This window comes from Physella acuta, unplaced genomic scaffold (assembly GCF_028476545.2).
Source record: "Physella acuta isolate Inbredline_101_S28 unplaced genomic scaffold, ASM2847654v3 ptg000105l, whole genome shotgun sequence".
NCBI lineage: Eukaryota > Metazoa > Mollusca > Gastropoda > Physidae > Physella > Physella acuta.
The window spans coordinates 1,509,249-1,530,419 of record NW_026731625.1 but is presented as its reverse complement, the minus strand read 5'-3'; positions in this window follow the sequence as shown (position 1 = coordinate 1,530,419).

Below are 21,171 nucleotides of genomic sequence, written 5' to 3'. Positions count from 1 at the left end.
CGCTGGACTGCCGAGTGTTTTTATTACAAGCTTTTTAATTGGTTGGTTCACAATGGCTGTTTGTTTCTGGCAAATCTTCTGACTCAATTTTGACCCATTTTTAGTGTAGCAAACCTTCCATATAAGTTTATATTTAACGACAATGCAAAAATAATCTAATTTGATATCAAACTAAGTAATTAAAGTTTAATTTAAAAGATTGCTAAATTTAGTAACAGGGGAGATAAGATAAAATACTAGCCAACGGTCACGTTGCGTTGATTTCACGCCTTATATCGACCACGTGATAAGAAGGAACAGATTACGGGTAAGGATAGGGAGGGATTTCACGCAGACATTTGTGATAGGGATTTCACGCAGACATTTGTGATCGTTGTTTTGATGATTTCATTGAGAATGGACAGAATGAAAAAAAGTTCACCTTCTAATTGTTTTTAAAAAATTAAATATCCACATACTATTATAAAATTTCACAAAAAGTAAAAAATAAAACAAATGTATAAAAAAATTAATAATAATCTTTTAAATTGCTTAAGATATTTTTTTTTACTGTCTTTGATTGAAGCATTGGTCGCTAAAATGTGTGACTACAAATTCTACAATACCACCAGACCCCGCAGGGGAGGGGGCGTTTAAGGAGCCCAAAATGTGGATTGTGCGCCGCCACTAGTGTGTGATGTAATGGACGGCCTGGCCGCCACTAGTGTGTGATGTAATGGACGGCCTGGCCGCCACTAGTGTGTGATGTAATGGACGGTCTGGCCGCCACTAGTGTGTGATCTAATGGACGGCCTGGCCGCCACTAGTGTGTGATCTAATGGACGGCCTGGCCGCCACTAGTGTGTGATGTAATGGACGGCCGGCACATCTGGGGAGGTTAAGGTTGATATCTGGGCGCCAGGTCGCTTCCTTTCCCCACATTTCTTGTCAGTTCAGGGCAAACCCCAGGTGGTCGTAACAATATATGTGTGTGTGTATATATATATATATATTATATATATATATATATATATATATATATATATATATATATATATATATATATATATATATAAGCGGGCTGGTAGTGTGTCAGTCCTTCCGTCATCGCTATAGATTTTGGAATCATAAAAGTAAACATCGCACCATGCAGTGCTTTTCAGTGCATAGCAGTGTCTTATTATAAGACACTATTATTGGTAAAGTGCAATATGGTAGGTAAAACACGGATATTTTAAATACTGCTTTTTATTTATTTTTTATACTGAACGTACTGTTTACTAATTATTAATCTTATTTTGCTAATTAATTATTCCAACAATTATTTCTCTTGGAGATTTTACATTCACATTTTTGTATTAGCGTGAGTTGAATTTATTTTTAAATTACCTCCCTTGGCAAAATGACAAAACAGTTTAATTAATAATTTAATTAATTAATTCGACCCTACTACTATTAAAATGTATCCACTTTATCTAGGAATCGAAACGGAAATATTTGACATTGATCCATTTAATATGTTTTAGCAATTTGCGTGTATTTAATATTTTCTTTACGTTATACGAAAGAGTAAAAACTGTAGCAACTATAAAAAAAAATTTTAGTCGTTATATAAACAAACCCTACTCAATTACTTAAAATAAGACGCTGCGATGCACTGAAAAGCACAGCATAGTGCGATGTTAACTTTTATGGTTCCAAAAACTTTAGCGATGACACGAGGAGTGTCACACTACCAGCCCGCTTATATAATAGATTTTAAATACTGCCTTTTTATTTATTTTATACACCGAACGTACTGTTTATTAATTTTTAATCTAACTTTCCGTTCGCGGACAAGCTAGGGTTTTTATAGTCACTCACTTAATCAGGAGCGTTCGCCGGTGCTTGGACAGGGTGCGATTTGGCACTGTGAGCACTATGCATTTATGTTTGCAATTAAGTTGTGATTATGTTATGAGTGTTGTTTTGTTTTTTGGGTTGTGTTTTTTTGCGTTTGTGTTTGCATTGTGTTGGTGTTTTCATTTGTGTTTTTATTGGCGTTTATTTTTTTTTTTTTGTGTTTGTGTGTTGCATTTGTGTTTTCGTTTGCGTTTGCATTGTGTTTGTGTTTTCTTTTGTGGTTGTGATATGTTTGTGCTTTCTTTTGTGTTTGTGTTGTGTTTAGTTTTGTCCTGTTCCCAAGTTGGTACATTTAAAAAAGATTTACACCTATATACCTATACTAGCCGTCCCGGCCAGGCCCTGCTCTGGCTTCTGTGAAAAACCTTTCTGTTAAAGACCATCACCTGTGTGTTTAGTAATCATCGTAAACCCGGCATTGCCCACCCAAACCACAACCAACCAAAACCAAAACAACAAAACGCAAACATAACGCTAACACAATTACAAATACAAACGAAAACAAAAACCTAACAACAAACCCAACCACAACCACAAACACCAATACAAACACAAAGAAAAAACAAACCAAAAAGCAAACGAAAACAAAAACCTAACAACAAACCCAACCACAAACACCAATACCAACAAAAAAAAACAACGAAAAAGCAAACGAAAATAAACCAAATCCAAACGCAAAACCAACCAAAAACACAAATACAAACCCAAACAAAAAAACACAAACAAAAACGAAAAAAGAAAGAACAAAAACGAACCAAATTAAAACGCAACCACTATCGCAAACCCACCTAAACACAAAGAAAACACTAAAGCGAACATAAACGCCCGGGGCGGAATCACCTGTTTTAGCTTAATGAACGACTATAGTACCCCAACTTATTCATAGTCTTTTGCACTCACTTAAACGAACGCGCCTGTTTCAATTTGATGAACAATTATAATACTCCAAGCTTATCCGTAAAATACCTACAACATTTGCACTTGATCAATCCCCGCTAATTATGTAATTATTTTTTTCCCAACACCAAAACAAAGTAATTAAAAAGTAAATTCTTTTCCACAAAATGCAATGGTTTTATAAAGGGAAGTAATTGTGTTTTCCTAATTTATCAAAGGGAAGTAAGTGCTATAGGACTAAATAAAGACGTAATTAGAATTTTTGTAAAAGATGATATTTTTTTTAAAACTTGTGTTTAATGAACATGCCGACAATTATTACTATAATTTGAAAAATGAAAGTTATTTCCCAACACTTTCAATAGTAATTTTTTAACTCATAAATTTAGACAAATGCGCACGATAATTGTCTAACACTTAAATCCATCCAAGACCAACGACAAACATATGCGTTACATACAGAACTGAGCTTTATATATTAGATACACCTATACCTACACACACAAAGAGCATATTTCTTCTATACATTTTGAAAGTTTTCGCCATGGTGTCACCCACTAAATGGTGCCACCCGGTGCAGTCCGCACCCCCTGTCCATCAACGCCTCTGCGTCTGCTTACACATATACATACTATATGCTATACTGACAGAAGTTTTGACCTGTCGAGAATTAACCCCATTTTATTCTAGACCTCTTGGGTTGGTCAACGTTGGGTTTGTCTGTCCTAACGGATTCTTCGTTGTTTCCATTATAGCTATATTGTTTACTTCAATTAATTATCCCTACACAGCTGTTTTTCAAAGAAACAACAACAGAAATAGGTAAACAACAGAAATAGGTAAACAACAGAAATAGGTAAACAACAGAAATAGGTAAACAACAGAAATAGGTAAACAACAGAAATAGGTAAACAACAGAAATAGGTAAACAACAGAAATAGGTAAACAACAGAAATAGGTAAACAACAGAAATAGGTAAACAACAGAAATAGGTAAACAACAGAAATAGGTAAACAACAGAAATAGGTAAACAACAGAAATAGGTAAACAACAGAAATAGGTAAACAACAGAAATAGGTAAACAACAGAAATAGGTAAACAACAGAAATAGGTAAACAACAGAAATAGGTAAACAACAGAAATAGGTAAACAACAGAAATAGGTAAACAACAGAAATAGGTAAACAACAGAAATAGGTAAACAACAGAAATAGGTAAACAACAGAAATAGGTAAACAACAGAAATAGGTAAACAACAGAAATAGGTAAACAACAGAAATAGGTAAACAACAGAAATAGGTAAACAACAGAAATAGGTAAACAACAGAAATAGGTAAACAACAGAAATAGGTAAACAACAGAAATAGGTAAACAACAGAAATAGGTAAACAACAGAAATAGGTAAACAACAGAAATAGGTAAACAACAGAAATAGGTAAACAACAGAAATAGGTAAACAACAGAAATAGGTAAACAACAGAAATAGGTAAACAACAGAAATAGGTAAACAACAGAAATAGGTAAACAACAGAAATAGGTAAACAACAGAAATAGGTAAACAACAGAAATAGGTAAACAACAGAAATAGGTAAACAACAGAAATAGGTAAACATTTTGAAAAAAAAGTTTGAAAATAAATGACGTATTTCCCCTGAACAGGGTCGTACTTTAAGTGAGAGCACGGCCATGTTACGGCTAGTGCCGCGCTATAGCGGGTGGATTGGCGTTGCCGTTTTGGTCTCACAATGACGCACGCATTTACCGGAAGTTTAAATATAGATCCGCGCGGTCCAGCTCCGTTTCAATAATAAAGACATTAGTGGTGGTGTTTTCTAAAAGCACGCTGAAGGAATCAAGTTTAAAGGCACCATGTCAGTATAGGAAGGTACCATAGCATTAGCAGACGACACTGCTGCTACCACTGGAAGCAACAGGCTACAAGTTATTTCAACGCAATTGTTAAATAAAAACTGTGAATTTCTATCTAAAATATCTTAGAAAATATATCACGAAAAAGTCTAAAACACCTCTCTAGTAGACATTGAGGAAAACATCACTTTCTTCCTACTTGTTATACAATGATGTCATTTATGAAAGTTGTGACCGTCAATAAACTGGGTTTCTTTCAATGTTTTCTCCAGAGGGGGGGGGGGTCACTCAAAACTTCTGTGGTTTATTAAAGCATATATATATATATATATATATATATATATATATATATATATATATATATATATATATATATATATTCTATATAAATAATGTATTTCATCCAAGGGGTGTGGGTTAAAGCTGGTTTGTGTTAAAGAATGTCTCTACACACCAATCTATCTAGTAGTCTATTTTCTTATCGGTGTATAACTGGCTGCAAATGTCCATCTGAAAAGATTACAATGGCTGCAAATGTCCATCTGAAAAGTTTACCCTAGAACGTAACCAATAAAGTTATGATTTTTCACCACGACATATTATTGAAATATTTTTTGTTGAACTAAATATTTGACTCAACATGAATCCGCCAATGATTCTATTTTTGTACCTTGACTTTTGCACCTGTCTTTGGCCTGTCTAAACCAGAACCTTGACGTCATAAGTGCTACTGGAGTTAAAGACTGCAGACCTTAGTGCCATCTCTTCTGTTCTTATGTAACCACCAGAGGTGACTGGGTGAACACACACACACACACACACGCACACATTCCCTCACACTCCCTAAGGGAGACCACCACCCTCGTGGTGTCCTAAAACTTGGTAATAAAAGGGGGATAATTTAAAACACATCTGCAGTAGGTTGCTGCCATTTGTCGCACCCGAACCTGACATTAGCATGACAGGTGACCTGGAATCCGGACAACTCCGCAACAAATGGAACTGTTAACAGAAGCCATTTGTCGCGGTGTCTGCACACAATATTTTTAAGTTACACATTTTGGACAAAAGGAAAAAAAGATTCGAGGCAGTAGTGAATATTTTTTTTCATCAAACCTTTAGACCAAAATTAAAATATAATTTTACTTTAGTGAAGAACACGTGGAAGTAAAAAAAATGTAATCAACTACCTTGACTTGATTAAATGTCCTAGATACTAGTCGACAAAAACAGTCTAGACTTTTTCAGTGAGTTCATTAATTAAATACTTGATTAGTTTCTGACATTTTTTAGCGTTGCATCTGTCCTTAGCTTCACGGCTCCGTACTGTCGCTTGGAGCGTGACCTACTTACTGTCGCTTGGAGCGTGCCCTACTTACTGTCGCTAGGAGCGTGACCTACTTAATGTCGCTTGAAGCGTGACCTACTTACTGTCGCTTGGAGCGTGACCTACTTACTGTCGTTGGAGCGTGACCTACTTTAATGAGACTAGGTTCACCAGTGGACCGGACTACACCAATCCATACGACGCCAACACCAACAGCAGCAGCCGGCTAGGTTGTGGCTGTCGGCGACCGATCCTCATCAACGCTGTTGTATTATCTTTATCTGGCGCCTTATTAGCTCGATTGGATGGCGCGACTTCAACATTTGTTGTAAAATCTCGATTGGATGGCGCGACTTGAACATTTGTTGTAAAATCTCGATTGGATGGCGCGACTTGAACATTTGTTGTAAAATCTCGATTGTATGGCGCGACTTGAACATTTGTTGTAAAATCTAGATTGGATGGCGCGACTTCAACATTTGTTGTAAAATCTTTTTAAAAAACTCAATGACCTGGATTTGAGACTCACCCCCACATGAAGAATTGCGTAGTCAGATAATTGGTTCATTTATCAACACAACCTGCCCTGGGCTGTTCTTACAGCACATCTTCAGCAGACGTGAGTGTGGTCACGTGACGTATACGTCATGTCAACAAATGATCGAGTTATCGTACTTGGGTGTCGCAACGTTAGGCTAATGATTAGCCTACTGCCTCAACAGCGGGGGCAAACACAGGGTTTGTTTCGGTTCTTCTCAAGCTGGTCCAGGTTTTTATTTATTTATTTGGTTTCTGATGACGTGGCCGGTAGACTTAGATGCTGACACCGCTAGCCATTAAAATAAAACTTGTAAGTTTTCGGGCAGTCGGCTCTAGAATTGAAGATATTAAAACAAATGCCGGTATCAATGTTACTGTTGCGATTACGATCAGGGTTTGGGTAAGGGTTAAGACTTCGATCAGTAGGCTACTTTAGAATGGCGATTTACAAGTCTAGTGTTTTTGTCAGTTGTTAATGGCAAGTCTAGTGTTTTTTGTCAGTTGTTGATGTCAGGTCTAGTGTTTTTGTCAGTTGTTGATGTCAGGTCTAGTGTTTTTGTCAGTTGTTGATGACAAGTCTAGTAAAGAGTTACAAACTCTGCATCTAGCTGACTAGCGTAGTGAGTAACTAGGGACAACATCAGGCAAACAAAATGTGAGAAAAAAAACAAAACACTAAACACTGATGGACACAAACAAATTTTTTTTCATAAAAAACGTTTTAATAACAAGCTTTTATGAAATAAACCGGGAGTGATCTCCCCTAAACTTTCTCGAATATTCCTATATAAAACAACAGGGGATGAGAACTCGGGCTATAGACATGATTTTTACAAGCTTTTATTTAACTCACTTCCTCGTCAGTCGTAAGTCGTCAGTCGTCAGTCTAGACCGAAACGCAGGAGTGAAAATTCGGACAGTTCTACTTGACCGACACGATTCACAGCAGGCACGTGGGTCAAGACATGAAGACAATGCAATCTGAAACTAAATTTGACTTAATTGGATGCCTAATTAATTTTTTATTAATTAATTAAAATTTGGACCGAATTAGTAGGCATGTCTAGCCAACCACACCACACGCGTCATCACCTTCAATAGCTGCGCCATCACGTTCAATGGCTGCGTTCAAAAACCATTGCGCGCCTACTGAACATGATGTTCAGTAGGCGCGCAATGGTTTTTAGTCATGTAACTCTATTGTAAATAAAACTTGTAAAGTACTGAAAAAAAAATTCATAAAAAACGTTTTAATAACAAGCTTTTATGTAATAATGCACTAAAAAGTAGAAAATAAATTATAGACTACTATTTAAATAACTACTAGGCATGCTGCCCAGCTTCGCTTAGGCTTTCGAAAACATTGAGAATTTGAATGCTTAATTAATTCGCCCGAAGGTCGGTCTACGATCTCAAGAGTTATGAAGAGGTTCCTCCGTGGACATTTTTTTTCGATTTATAGCTCATATAAGGTTCCGGTCAGTCGATGTCAGTTTTGACCCCCACATCGTAGACTTTTCGGCCAACCGGCCCCCGTGTTCTGTCGCACCAAGGCAAGATCATGCCAAATTTGAAGCGCCTGCGGCGCCGGGAAGTGTCCTATCGGACACCCGACAATCTAGATCTAGATCTAGATTCCTAAAAGAATTTTTTTTTAAAGTTTAGCCCGAGCATAATAAAAAAGAATACATTAACCAAGTTGACTTGCTGTGTCTCGAACCCGCACCACCTGCGTGGTTTAATGTACACTAACATCTCCGCTATTTAGGCAACTTATAAAATACGGAGAATGAAACACGTATTTTAAAATCTTAACTTACGCGAATATGCCTATTCTTTCAAATTAATTTTTTATCCCAAATTAGCCAGTTCCAAACAAAGATTTTGTATAAAATAAATAAGTCTTGAAATAGTTTAGTCCTAATATAGAAATTTATTTTTGGAATTGATTTTAGAGAAGTTAGAGTCTAAATCTAGATCTTAGCGTCTACGTCTAGATCTAGTTATTGCGTAGATTTAGATTTAGATTTAGTCTAGATCTAGAATCTCTAGATCTAGAATCCAAATAAATAAAATAAATTTTATGAGTTTAGGCCGGAAAAATTGTATTGTATACATTTCATAGTGTACGTAGATCTAAATCAAATTTGAATGAAATAGTTCATTTCTTTTCATTCAAAACACAGCAGATGACGTCATTAGTTAATGTATAAGCAATAGCGACGTCACAGTTTTATGCGTTCTTTTTCACATGTATTAATGCTTTTCCGGTTGCATAAATAATACTGTTTCTCTACATTCGAATACGCCTTTAATTTTTATTTTTCTTCTTTAAGTAAAATTGTGGTTATACATTTAAAACATCTAACATATTATTTTCAACAAAAGTCCGTAAAAAGTTCTCCATATACCGCTGCCGATTCTGACGTGATGTCCGGCGAAAATTTTTTGCGGACAGAGAAAGAGAGAGAGAGAGAGATGTGCGAACGTGGGGATTTATATAGTAGGATAAAGAAAAGTGTGGGTGTCTTCCTTAACATTAGTAAAGGTATCCAATAGATACTAAAGTGACCCACGCTTTTCTTTATAGTTATTTAAATAGTAGTCTATATTTTATTTTCTACTTTTTAGTGCATTATTACATAAAAGCTTGTTATTAAAACGTTTTTTATGAATTTTTAAAATCTATTTTAAATACTTAAAGTTTTAAAAATAGAATAAAATCTCGTAGACCAAAGACTTGCACACCAAGTGAACGCCAAATAAAAAAAAGTGCATAATAGTGCGCAATATTATTAGTTCTTTAAAAATTTACATTAGTTTTTTGAGAAATCGGAAGTAGCGTAAATTACTACTTCCGGTCAACGGAAATTACTCAAAATTTAACAGAAGGTAGAGAATTAGAACTTATACTTACATATGAAATTTTATTTATCTATCTGAAATAGTACTCAAGTTATAGGCTTTTGAAAAATTCAAAGTAGAAAAAGTACCACTTCCGTTAGTAGGAAATCGGTCAAAAGTTGATACGGATCTACGATTTTGATGAAATACCTATATATGAAATTTCATCAACCTATCTCTAACGGTACTCAAGTAATCGTGTTTACACACAGACAGACAGACAGACAGACAGACAGACAGACAGACAGACACACAGACATACGGACAAGATTGCAAAATTATGTTTTTCCGTATCAGTGAGGTGCACGATTACAATACTTTCTCTATACTTCGTATATACGAGAAAGTAAAAATTCATAAAAAAACGTTTTAATTAGGAAGATTTTATATAGTCTACTAATGCGCTAAAAAGAGGAAATAAATTAGTTTCTTTAAATATATAGTAATTCACTACTATTTAAATAACAATAAAGAAAAACGTGGGTCACTTAATTATCTAGTAGATATCTTTACTAATATGTACTAGTCCTACGCTTTTCTTATAGTTATTTAAATAGTAGTGTAATACCATATATTAAAAGAAACTCATTTATTTTCTACTTTTTAGTTCGTTAGTATATAAAAGCTTGCTATTAAAACGTTTTTTATGAATTTTTTTCTGTACTTTAAATTTTTTAATGCAATAGAGTTGCATGATTAAAAACCATTGCACACCTAATGAACGTGATGACGCGTGTCTAATAGTGCGGAATAGTTTAATGAGACAGCATGCTAATTTGGACATTTTAAATTAATTAATAAAAAATAATTAGGCAACCAACTAAGACAAATTTAATGCCATGTTGCATTGTCTTCATGTCTTGACCCACGTACCAACTACGAACCGTATCTGTCAGTTAGAAGTGTCCGAAATTTCGCTCGGGCGTTTCGATCTAGACAAACTGACTACAGACTGACGACAGACAGAGGAAGTGAGTTAAATAAAAGCTTGTAAAAATACCGGCAAACATAATGTGAGTAATAAAACACTTAACACGGGGCATCAGATGGACACAAACAACAACATAGAAGAACTCGATTTTTCAGACGACATAACTCTACCAGCTAGTTGTTAAATCTAGATTTTTCAGAAGACATAACTCTACCAGCTAATTGTTAAACCTTGATTTTTCGGGCGACATAACTCTACCAGCTAGTTGTTAATTAAAAAGACATGCATAACAAAACTGAACAGATTTATTTCTTTTGCTGAGTTGGCCTCAAATTACACAATAACTAAACCAAAAGCCAAGAGTCTCTTCAGACAAACAACACACAAATAGAGCAAGTCAAAGATTGCACATAGTTTGGCAGTAGTGTCGGTTATTAAGGAGACTGCTCCGCTCAAATAAAAACACTCCAAATAAGCCCAAGAAACCATGCAAAAAACATGGGGATCGAAGAAAATCTCCAAGACCAAATGTAGACTTTCTAAAAGTAATGTCCTTAGCGTCCTACTGTATGGCAGCGAATGCTGGAACAACAGCCACCAGCAGATCAGTGGACTATGTACAAACAAAGTGCATGCGATGGATAAAGGGCATCCACTGGCCTAACACCATCTCAAATGATAGACTACCAGGAGAGATGGAGATGGAAGTGGTGTCCGCTGGATGGGTAATGTTTTGAGAATGGGCCTCTAAGTCTAGATGATATCACAAGCATGGCGCTTAACTGGACGCCTTAAAGATTTAAGGAAACAGGGCAGGCCATAGGAGACGTAGAGGCGCAGGGTAGATAAACAACTGAGCAGGGGGTGGGGGTGGGGGTGCCGAGAAAATTGCAAGAGACCGGTACAGGTGGATAAAACTTTTAGTTACGACCCTAAGCTTTCTAGCGTACAAAGGGAAACGATGCTAAAACAAAACTAGTTAGCTGACCAGTGCTAAAACAAAACTAGTTAGCTGACCAGTGCTAAAACAAAACTGGTTAGCTGACCAGTGCTAAAACAAAACTAGTTAGCTGACCAGTGCTAAAACAAAACTGGTTAGCTGACCAGTGCTAAAACAAAACTGGTTAGCTGACCAGTGCTAAAACAAAACTAGTTAGCTGACCAGTGCTAAAACAAAACTGGTTAGCTGACCAGTGCTAAAACAAAACTGGTTAGCTGACCAGTGCTAAAACAAAACTAGTTAGCTGACCAGTGCTAAAACAAAACTAGTTAGCTGACCAGTGCTAAAACAAAACTGGTTAGCTGACCAGTGCTAAAACAAAACTGGTTAGCTGACCAGTGCTAAAACAAAACTAGTTAGCTGACCAGTGAAGAAGTTGCGCAGAAGACCGGAAGTGTGGGTGCTCGTGAGAAAGTGACGTAATTTGTCTGGAGCCCAACTAGAGAGATGAGTGGTTGTAGAAGAGAAACTGTGAAATGACAGGTGATACAGAGTGGACTAATGACAGAGGTCTTGAAATGGCAGGTGTTACAGAGTATAAGCGGACTTACAGAGGTCTTTTGGTTTTTGTCTAATTCTTAGAACATTGGCTTTATAAAAGAACCTGCAGACAGGGTGTTTATTTAACTAATTAACAAGTTTTAATTACGTATACCACAGTTTAGTGTCTTAATTCCAAGACTTAGGTGAACACACACACTACAAGTTGTTACACTGTCATGTATACTCAGCAAGTAAATAAATAAGTATATATATATATATATATATATATATATATATATATATATATATATATATATATATATATATATATATATATATAATTACATATACAGTTATTTATTTATATATGAACGGAACATAAATAAAACATGAAAACAAAACAACACAAAACACATACAACACAAACACAACACAAGCCACTACTAATACAACATCTGGTATTAGAATGATACCCTTAAAAGGCGTAGCACACAAAACGTTGTCAAAAAACGAACTGTTTGAAGGCTGCCATCAATTAGAGATCAAACCGTAAACAAGTTCACAGAAAATTGAATTAGGTGGAATGGAATTAAATCTTAACTCACCATTTATTGCTAGACTGACGTTTTATCCCACGCCAACGAAACGGCGCATATCACTTGTATGTAAACAAAAGCAAGTTTTCGACTCTGTGTGTGTGGGGGGGAGGGGCTGGGAGCGGGGGTTATTATGGATATAAACATTTGCTTAAAAAATGGCCGCCGACAAAATGGCTCAAAACCTTATTGCTTCCGGTAAACTAGTACAATACAATATGGCTTCTAACAAAAGTTGCTTGAAAATCAAACGAAATTTGCGAAAATGTCGTTAGTGGCGTAGATAGGGTTTTGTTGGGGAGCTGAGCACCACACATTCTTAACTCCGCTAATGTACGATAAATAACACATTCAATTTTTGCTGGCACTAATTCAAGGACACACATTTAGCACTATCTGTCAGAAATTATTTCAACTTCTACCACTCCCCCCCCCCTACTCTCACTAGAATAGTGACAGATGTAGAACATAAAAATATGAAAACTTAAATTAGAATGTTCTCTACGCTCTTCCCTCAGTGAGCCATTAGACTGAGACAATGAAGTAATGGACGTTCGGATTAAAAGGGGTGGGGGGGGGCGGTGACACTTCAATCATTTGATTAATTCCATCACAATAATCAGATGCAAAATTAAATGATCTCAATTTAGTTGGGTGTTCTATTCTTGTGCATATCTCTCTAGTTTTTGCTTGAAATTTCATCCGAGATTTTCAAGCAACATGCACGTGATTTGAGTACACACAAAAAATGGTGGCGTTATAACAAGAATAGGCTGACAAGTTATGACGGTGTTATACGCGCAAGCCTCCGATAGACATTTGTAACATAGAGGGGTGGCTCGATTTTATATTGTGGGGTCGTCTGTACAATACAGGATTTGTTTATATATATATATATATATATATATATATATATATATATATATATATATATATATAATGACATGTATGTGTGTCTGTTTGTTTGTTTGTTTATCTTTTATGCATTACTACACCTCTTTGGGAAGTTGTTGAAAATATTCCTGGGGAGGTTTTTGCGAAAAAAAAATAATTTCAAATTCGCAGTGGTGGCGCCCCGGAAGGGCGCGATTTTTTTTCTATATGCGGTATATAAAAATAAAAAACTATTTTGTTTTGACAGCGTTTATCCGATCGCCATCAAACTTTGGTGAGTTCATTAGAACACTCTGGGGAAGGGTTCTGTAAAAAAATCATTTTTAATTTCGCAAGGGCGGCGCCACGTGAGGGTGTGATTTTTCTCTATGTACGGTACATATTAAAGTAGATTTGGGTTTGACACCGTTCATCCAATAGCCATGAGACTTGAGGAGATGATTAGAACACTCCAGGGAAGGGTTCTGTAAAAAATCATTTTTAATTTCTCAAGGGCGGCGCCACAGGAGGGTGCGATTTTTCTCTATATACGGTATACAGTGTTTCTTCCAGACTTTTTTCTCCGGGGGGGGGGGGGACTTGATATTTTCGGGGGGGGGGGGGAGAGGGGCGGTTAACATTTTCCGGGGTGAGGGGTGGACACTGGTAAAAGTATATGTTTTCTATATAAATTTCATTTCGTTCGGGGGGGGGGGGGGGCGGCGGGAGACTTTCTTCGGGGGGGGGGGGGGGCGAAGAGATGCCTGGAAGAAACTCTGACGGTATATTAAAATAAAAGTCGATTGCGGTTTAACATCGTTCATCCGATCGCCATCAAACTTCGGGGAGTAAATTAAAACACTTCGGGTGAGGTTTCTGTAAAAAATATTTTTTTTTTATTTCGCAAGGGCGGCGCCACGGGGTGATTGGATTTTTCTCTATATACGGTATATAAAAATAAAAGACGATTGCGGTTCGACACAGTTTATCCGGGTGCCATAAAACTTTAGGGAGTTAATGAATACTCCCTAGAAGGTTGCTGGGGTGGGAGGGGGTGGGGTTGGGTTGGTGGTAGCGGGAGGATGGATTTAATTTTGCATGGGCGGCCCCCCGGCAGGATGTAATTTGGCGCCCTGGTCTTTCTCGTGAGCGCTATGGCAACTACGTTCGGTCTAAACAGTGTGACAGACTATGGATAAGATGGGGCGTTACAAACGCTCACGAAATTGAAACAGGCATGTCCTCCGGCGCCCTGGTAGGGTGCGATTTCGCTGCAAATAAAAATTTCTGTTTCGGCCCCCAAAGGTTCACAAGGGCCGCTGAGGGCCATGTAATACGTTTTATTTTAATAATCAGAAAACTAACCAAGGTTAGATTATTAACTGGGATGTTTCTTTTTGTCCGTAAAAAAAAAATTCAAACAGTTTCTTCACTCTGCAAATGATGCAATTATAATCTATTTTTAGAACATCCAATTCAGAAATTGCATCAGTCACACTGAAGTTTAAAACACGTCAAATAAGTTTTTTACGTGTTAAAGAAAAAATCCTGTTCATTTGTGTCACTTTAGCGAATGATGAAATCTGCATCATTGTTAACAGGATGCTATTTGGCACTCTGGGTTATCCTATGAGCACGATGGCGCCTGTTAGTTTTGAGGAGCCAGGGACCGTACACTGCGCCAATACGGTAGTGTAATCGGGGGGGGGGGGGGGGGCTCATGACAGCGTCCCTCTACGTTCCTTACACATGGGCGGTCACCGAAGTGTGTTCTACCTCATTATTACGGTGAGTGATTAATGTACACTCAAGGTTTTCACGCGGTAGTGTAGGAAAACCCGTGCCCCGATATTTATGATCCAAGCACAGGCAGTCTTTACATTTAAATAACTCACTTTTAGAAAACAAGGTCACGCGTCTAAGAATATAGGATTGGTAACGCATGAATGAAACGCTTCTTATAAATTTCGTCGGACTTTCTTCTATTCCCGCGGCAACGCGCGGAGACGGGTACGCTAGTATATATATATATATATATATATATATATATATATATATATATATATATATATATATATATATATATATATATATATATATATATATATATATATATATATATATATATATATATATATATATATATATATATATATATATATATATATATATATATATATATATATATATATATATATATATATATATTATACCAGTACAAACTGTGCCATGTGACATAATTTGTCAAGATTCATGCTACTCACACTTCCAGTAAATATTTGTTCTCTGCCTTTTCTCTCGAATTAATAAATATGACGCGAATTATGACGTCACTTCCGCGACATTGACGCTTTTTCACCCTTGCAAAGTCTATTTTTGTTATTTGTACTTTTCCTAAAGCACTTTCGCCAAGCAAATTGTTGAAAAATGAAAAACGGCAGAAAATGATCGGTGTTTATCGGAGAGGCAAAAAAATAAAATAAAATAAACAACTGATAACAAAGGCGTATCCTATGTCAATGTGACTGGTTCGGGAGGGGGGGGCGGGGGTGGAAAGGGGGATACTGGGGTGACGCACCAACACATTGCACCCTATTGTAGCCGGGTTGTTTTTTAAAAATAATTACAACGATTTAAAAAAAAGTGTTTGATCAAAAGTCCAACACTGTGTGTAATATTGGACAAAAAACGTTATCGCCAGCCCCCCCCCCCCCCCCCACCATCTACTGCCACTCCCATGCACCACCTCGCTGTTTATATATTTGATGGAAATAAAAGTGCATGGGGTGGGGGTGGGTGGATTACTAGTTGTTTCCATTTATCCCTACACAAACGTTAATCTTTTGTGTTGACGTTTATTCGTGGTCGCAAAAATCTGAATGGTGTAAAGCTAAAACATCCAACAGGTCAAAGACGGTATTACCTATAGTACATTGTTGTGTGTGTGTGATTTGGAGACATTTTCAACAGCTTGATGTGCCCACATTTTAAACTACCTAATCTGGCCATATTTCAAACTGCCTAATCTGGCCACATTTTAAACTGCCTGATCTGGCCACATTTTAAACTGCCTAATCTGGCCACATTTCAATCAAACCGCCTGTAGCAGCTCCACAGAAAAACAGCAGCGATGCGCTAATTGTATTTTACCGCCCATAAAGACAAGATAAAATGTTTCCTTGTTATCAAATCCAACTAATAATTCAAATAAATCATCGCTTTAGGTCAAAAGTTCAGAAGTTCAATCTAAAAATAAACTCCAGGATTGGAGAAAAAACAGGCGGGAATCCTGTAATGTTACACAAACATCACCCCTGTAACAACACAACTTGACAAATGTGCAGCACAGCATGCCTTTTGTTTTTATCGGCTAAAAATCTTTCGATATCATTTATTTGTTTCTGATTTAAAAACCAGCCGAGTTTTGAATTTTTTTGAGGTCAGACTGAGCACGTGACCTGCGGCTCACCCTGACAGTCACACACGGCGGTAATGACGCACACGTCGCCGTAAATTCAGGCATTAATTAACAGCTAGAGGCCTGGCTCTTCAAACAGGATTACCCGCTGTCACGATCTAGAACAAGCTGCCTTCAAAACGGCGCTTGACCAATCCATTTCATGGCTAATAATCACACGGTTTCACCAGATTATTTAAAACTGACTTAATAAAAAAAGACCTACTTTTGCGAAAGGTCATGTAATGAAATAGGCCAAGCTTTGGGAGGGCTTCTTGCAGCGTCGAGGGATGCCTTAGAATGTCACTTCCGGTCAAAGTTTTGCGGGGTCAACGATCTATACTCTATACGTATCATAATCCATGTTTTTCTCATTGTAGAGTTTTGTTCTCAGTTATTAACCAGTGACTCTTTGAACTTCAGAGGAAATTACTTAAAATTTTATAGGAGGCAGAAAATTAGATCTTTTACTTACATGTGAAATTTCATTTATCTATCTGAAATAGTACTCAAGTTATAGGCTTTTGAAAAATTCAAAGTAGAAAAAGTACCACTTCCGGTTATCGGAAATCGCTCAAAAGTTGATCAGGATCTACGATTTTGATAAAATACTTTTATATGAAATTTCATCAACCTAGCTGTAAGTTATCGTGTTTACACATACACACACACACACACAGACAGACACACAGACATATGGAAAAGATTGCAAAATTATGTTTTTCCGTATCAGTGAGGTGTATTTTTTTTTGCACGATTACAAGACTTTTTCTATACTTCGTATATACGAGAAAGTAAAAATACTGTATTCAATAATATAAGGGAGATAACACGATTAAATAGTATCAGCTGACCGTGGAGGGTGAACTGTTAGACACTGCTGGTTCATTTCTTGCCCTATCAGACATTCACTGAGGAGGGGAGGTAAGGAAGGGGAGGTAATTGTCTCTAGCTACGGGTACAAATAAACAAATATAAAAAATAAACCGTTATAATAATAAAACTTTGAGTTTACTGAAAATAAGAAAATATAAAATAAATAAATAACATGTTATTTAAGAAAGCATGTTTGTTTCTTCTGATTTTCAGTGCATTTAAAAGTTGTTTTTTTTTAATAATTTTAAAGAAAATATTTGTTTTGTTTTTTAAATCTGTAGCGCCATCAATTAAATGCCGCCGTACTCCTGTATTAAATATTGTGTTCCTAGGTTCACCCACTTCAGCGGTGGGATGTCTTTCAACGGAAATATCCAAAACTTCGGAAATACAAAAACTTGGGAGGTGCATTTTATTGGAAGGGGGGGGGGGGGGCATTTTATTGTGTGTGGGCATTTTATTGTGTGGGGGCATTTTATTGTGTGTGGGATTACATTGTGTGTGGGCATTTGATTTGCAATTCCTTATACACAACACAATTAGCATGTGGCGCGAATAAAATCCTGTTCGTTTTTAAATTATTTTTTTAGAATCAAAATATTGTTTAAGTTTAGATATTAAGGGGGTAGGGTGACTGCAGGACTAATGTCATGGGATGTAATTTGGTAGCGAGATGAATGTATTGGGATGTAATCTGGTAGCGAGATGAATGTATTGGGATGTAATCTGGTAGCGAGATGAATGTATTGGGATGTAATCTGGTAGCGAGATGAATGTATTGGGATGTAATCTGGTAGCGAGATGAATGTATTGGGATGTAATCTAGTAGGGAGATGAATGTATTGGGATGTAATCTAGTAGCGAGATGAATGTATTGGGATGTAATCTAGTAGCGAGATGAATGTATTGGGATGTAATCTAGTAGCGAGATGAATGTATTGGGATGTAATCTGGTAGCGAGATGAATGTATTGGGATGTAATCTGGTAGCGAGATGAATGTATTGGGATGTAATCTAGTAAGGAGATGAATGTATTGGGATGTAATCTGGTAGCGAGATGAACCAACTGGGATGTAATCTGGTAGCGAGATGAATGTATTGGGATGTAATCTAGTAGCGAGATGAATGTATTGGGATGTAATCTGGTAGCGAGATGAATGTATTGGGATGTAATCTGGTAGCGAGATGAATGTATTGGGATGTAATCTAGTAAGGAGATGAATGTATTGGGATGTAATCTGGTAGCGAGATGAATGTATTGGGATGTAATCTGGTAACGAGATGAATGTATTGGGATGTAATCTGGTAGCGAGATGAATGTATTGGGATGTAATCTGTATTTATTCCCGTGGGTAGCACCAGACAAAAGATCTTATGCCTATACGTAAATCACTTACATAAATTGGACATTTGAAAATGTTTTCCCTCATGTCGCTGCTAATCTTAAGAAAGAGTTGGGCTGAATGGATGCAGTGGGTAGTGGACAATAACTCCTGAATGGATGCAGGTCAGGGTTGTCCTTCTTACCGAGATTAATCTTTTCATTTCGATGGAAAATATTTCAAGTCTGGTTTATCTGTAAGTCCCGACCAGCGTCCCATTTCCAAAATGAAGATCTAATCGAAATTCATATTTTAAGCAAAATTCGTTTTTCGACTACATCTAGAGATTTCGTATTTTACATAAAAATAATCATTTAATATTTGACATAAAAACAATCATGTTATTGTTTAAAAAAGTTTTGTGATAAAGACTTAGAATTCATCTCGGGATTAATTCTCATTGTTGAAAAAACTGGGTCGGGACTTTTTGTCCGGCTGGTTTTAAAAAACTGGATGTCGTAATTTTTCGTTTTTAATGTAGGTGGCGCTGTGATTTAAAAAAAAATGGATATTTGAAATGATATATGAAATGATATTTCTCCATCATTTGTTAATTAAAAACTTGCAAAAAGGATGGCTATTTGGTCAACATTTGTAAATTAAAAACTTGCAGCAAAAACGATGGATATTTTTATATATGTATTCAAACAGAAAAATGCGTGCTTAGAAAAATGTTGCGCACACAGAAAAATGCGCAACTAGAAAAATGCGCAACTAGAAAAATGCGCAAACAGAAAAACGCGCACACAGTATGCGCTATAGCAGTAAGCCCAATTTAAATCAATCGTTAGTATTTGTAAAGAAAAATGTTTAAAAAATCAGTAAACTTACCGAACATCTAATTTAAAAAAACAAACAAACCATAACAACTACTTAAATGCATCACGAAATAGAAAATATTTTGTATCTAGAAACCTTTACAAATAGTGTACTTTAATCGGAATTTTTTTTAGTGAGCCCCCCCCCCCCCCCCCAGAGGTTATACGTGCCCTCCCACGCAGGTTTTAAATACCCCCTGATGAACAATGTATATCTCATACCCGCACGGAATTTAGCCCCCCCCCCCCCATTACAACTTTGTACAATCTATTTTGTACTTGAACTGTCATGTAATCAACTGTCGTGTAATCAACTGTCATGTAATCAACTGTCCTGTAATCAACTGTCATGTAATCAACTGTCATGTAATCAACTGTCATGTAATCAACTGTCATGTAATCAACTGTCATGTAATCAACTGTCATGTAATCAACTGTCATGTAATCAACTGTCATGTAATCAACTGTCAACTGTCATGTAATCAACTGTCCTGTAATCAACTGTCATGTAATCAACTGTCGTGTAATCAACTGTCATGTAATAAACTGTCCTGTAATCAACTGTCAACTGTCATGTAATCAACTGTCCTGTAATCAACTGTCCTGTAATCAACTGTCATGTAATCAACTGTCATGTAATCAACTGTCATGTAATCAACTGTCATGTAATCAACTGTCATGTAATCAACTGTCCTGTAATCAACTGTCATGTAATCAACTGTCATGTAATCAACTGTCATGTAATCAACTGTCATATAATTAACTGAACCAACCGCTTACTTTAGCTTACTGCTCGCAGATTGTTGGTCAATTATTATACACTTAACAACATTGACTCAATCTAAAAATAGAATCACTATTCTTAGAAGTATTCTGAGCTTTAACATGTCATTATTTATTGCTGTAACCGTTCAATTAGTGACGTCATTATTTATTGCTGTAACCGTTCAATTAGTGACGTCATTATTTATTGCTGTAACCGTTCAATTAGTGACTTCCATTCTCAGACACACGCACCTGGAGGAGCCAGAACAGCTGGAACTGCTGTCTACGTCATCATCAGTCTCGCGCACGCGGCGGTCGCGCGCCTGCGTCACCGCGCCAATCATAAGCATTCAATCGCCGGCAGATCAAGCCCTGCTATTTTTATCTCTGGAGATATAAAAAGTTGGGATGACAGGGCTCATGTTTACGAAACAAACCGTCGCTGCCCTATCTAGTGTCAGTGACGTGGATGGCGCTAATTATTTCCCTATCGGCTGACGTGTCTTCTACGCTGACGAATGACTCCCGTTTGACTTGGCGGGGATAAACATCTATTTCCAGTTGACTTGAGTT